Source organism: Tupaia chinensis, unplaced genomic scaffold (assembly GCF_000334495.1).
Source record: "Tupaia chinensis unplaced genomic scaffold, TupChi_1.0 Scaffold000139_1, whole genome shotgun sequence".
Classification (NCBI taxonomy): domain Eukaryota; kingdom Metazoa; phylum Chordata; class Mammalia; order Scandentia; family Tupaiidae; genus Tupaia; species Tupaia belangeri.
Genome location: NW_006159609.1, coordinates 5,737,782 through 5,740,642, shown reverse-complemented (window position 1 = coordinate 5,740,642; position 2,861 = coordinate 5,737,782). Strand labels below are relative to the sequence as shown.

Below are 2,861 nucleotides of genomic sequence, written 5' to 3'. Positions count from 1 at the left end.
CCGTTTAAACCTGTTTACATGGAAAGGTGGGAATCACATCAATATTTTTAATTTTATTTCAGCATAATTGTTTCCCTCTGGAATTTTATGTCTTTTTTCTTATACACATTAAAACATTCTTAGAGGGACCAGCAGATGGTGTAATGGTTACATCGCTGGACTCCCACGTTATCAACCACAGTTCAAGTCCCAGACCCAGCAGCTTAAAACTCATACCACATGTATGTGCATGTGTGCCCAAAATCCCAAGAGGAGAATGGCAAAGGGATTGTGGCATGACCATCCCCCCCCCAGGTGATTTATCACTTTGTTTCTCTGTCTCTGTCTCTCAGGCAAGTGCACAAATCCTATAGCAAAAATTTCTTTTAAAAAATTCCTAGATATGGTCTATAAGCTTCATGAAATTGCCATGAAGTTCCATAAAACAAAAAATTTTAGTCAGGTCCAGATCTCCGAAAATTAGAAGGTACCAATTCTTACCTTCCTACCTTCTGATACTCAAAAATTGATGTTATAAAAGGGTAGAGTCTGGGGAAGAGGGGAAGTTTGGTAGCTCTCACTACATAGAATAAAAGCAATTCACTTTCATGTCAAAAAGAAGTCAGGTTCCACAAACCCCCAGCTCTCTGAGAGCTTTCCAAGGTTCTGAAAACTTGTTACTTTGTTTATATCCATTGTTCAAAATATTTGCATCCCATAGTAATCAGCAACCCCCTGAAGCCAGAAGAGCTCATGGGTTTCTTTCAGACGCATAAAGAAAGTACTGGGACCAAAGAGCATACCAAGATGGCGGCCCCTGTGGATCTGGAGTTGAAGAAGGCTTTCACAGAGAGCTTCAAGCCAAAGTTATTGACACTCAACAGAAGATAAAGCTTGCAGACACACAGATTGAACAGCTAAACAGAATGAAGAAACATGCACCTCTTACAGATACAGAGATTATGACTTTGGTAGATGAGACTAATATGTATGAAGGTGTAGGAAGAATGTTTATTCTTTGATCAAAGGAGGTAATTCACAATCAGCTGCTAGAAAAACAGAAAATAGCAGAAGAAAAAAATAAAGAACTAGAACAGAAAAAATCCTACCTGGAACAGAGCGTTAAGGAAGCTGAAGACAATATCCGGGAGATGCTGATGGCCGGAAGGGCACAGTAGGGAATCTCTAGGGGAAGCTTTCCTCCTGAGCCCTCCCATTCCTGGCAAGTATAAAAGGACCTGCTGGTGAAACAGCTCCCCTTCACCCCAAAGGATACTTTATGTGGATGGACTAGCACTCCCACATTTCCTTTGTCACGCTGAGCCCCTTTTCGGTCCCAGCCCTGTATGTTTTATCTTGGCTCTCCTACCACCTCTGCCTGGACACTTCTCTCTCCTGGTCTGAGTCCTGAACTCCTAGGAGAGGGCAAATGGGAGCCAGCACAAAGGCATGCTCTACCTAAGCTACTAGACACACTGGTCCGCCAATAAAAGCCCCAGTCTATGTAAAAAAAAAAAAAAAAAAAAAAAAGTACTGGGACCAGCAGGTGGTGTGTTGGTTAGGACACTAGACCCGCACATGGCCAACCACAGTTCAAATCCTGGAATAGGTGGCTTGCTTTCTTACTTTCTCTCTCTCTCTCTCTCCCCCTCTCTCCCTCCCCCCCCCCCTCTCTCTGTGTGTGTGTGTGTGTGTGTGTGTGTGTCTTTCTGGTGAGTAAACATACCCTACAGTAATTTTTTTTAAATAATAAATAAAATTAAATAAATAATTCTTTTATAAAAAGAAATAAAGGAAAGTACTGAAGTAAGAAGAGACTCCACTGTAGAGAACAATATGGAAATATGGAGGTTCCTCAAAGATCTGTAAATAGAACTACCATTTGATTCAGCAATCTCACTTCTGGGTATCTACCCAAATGACAGGAGGATGCTCAGTTGGAAAAGCGCTTGCACATCAATGTTTATTGCAGCATTATTCACTATCGCTAAGACATGGAACTAACCTCAATGTCCACAAACGAATGAATGAATGGTAAAAGTGTGGCATATATACTCTATGGAGTACTACTCAGCCATAAAAAAACAACAAGACCCTGGCATTCGATAGAAAATAGTCAAATATGGAGGATCTATTGCTGAGTGAAGCAAGGCAGGATATGAAAGAAAGATATTGTAAGTATCCACTTAATAGATACAGACTATTCACACTCTGTGGCATTGGTTGAAATATTGGAGGGCATAAAAGCAGTGAAAATAGTTATGGATACTGAATACAGTATGGAATGGGGTGGGAGAAGGGAAGAGTATAGAGAAGGATAGCAAGAGAACAAATAGCAAGACATAACATCAGTGGGACACAGAAATGGTTTATTACCTGTTGATGATGACATGTATAGTATTCTCAACTGGACTGGTCTGAGAAGTATTTCATGTTGGGCAAATTCTTTATACAAGCCAAATGATATATAGTGATTGAATGTTTAAAAAAATAATGAGAATAAATAATAGTAATAATGATAATCTGAAAAAAATGATGAAAAGCTCTATTTGATGATGATGTGGATAGTAATGTCTTTGTCTTGACTGATATGCACGGTAATCGTGCTGGAAAAAGATATGTAATACCCTGTAAAGATATATGTGATTCAATCTAATATTAAAAAAAATATGATAATAAGTAAAATTAAATTTAAAAATTAAAATTAAAAAAGAAGAGACTCAAGCAATAGAATATGATGCAGGGCACATAGAAGTAGCTTCTGAATTGAGAGATCAGTATGCTGAGATGCTTGGGCACACACCAAGAGCTGTTCTGCAATGGGAGAGAGAGATGCTAAGGCTAGGGACTATCTGCTACTCTTTCAGAATTTCTCAAGAAAT

At 39.2% G+C, this 2,861-nt stretch overlaps 1 pseudogene; it reads left to right on the top strand.

Moving 5' to 3' along the window:
- The first annotated feature begins 786 nt into the window (after positions 1-786).
- LOC102482606 (prefoldin subunit 1 pseudogene) lies at positions 787-1,198 on the top strand (annotated as a pseudogene).
- The last annotated feature ends 1,663 nt before the right edge of the window (positions 1,199-2,861 follow it).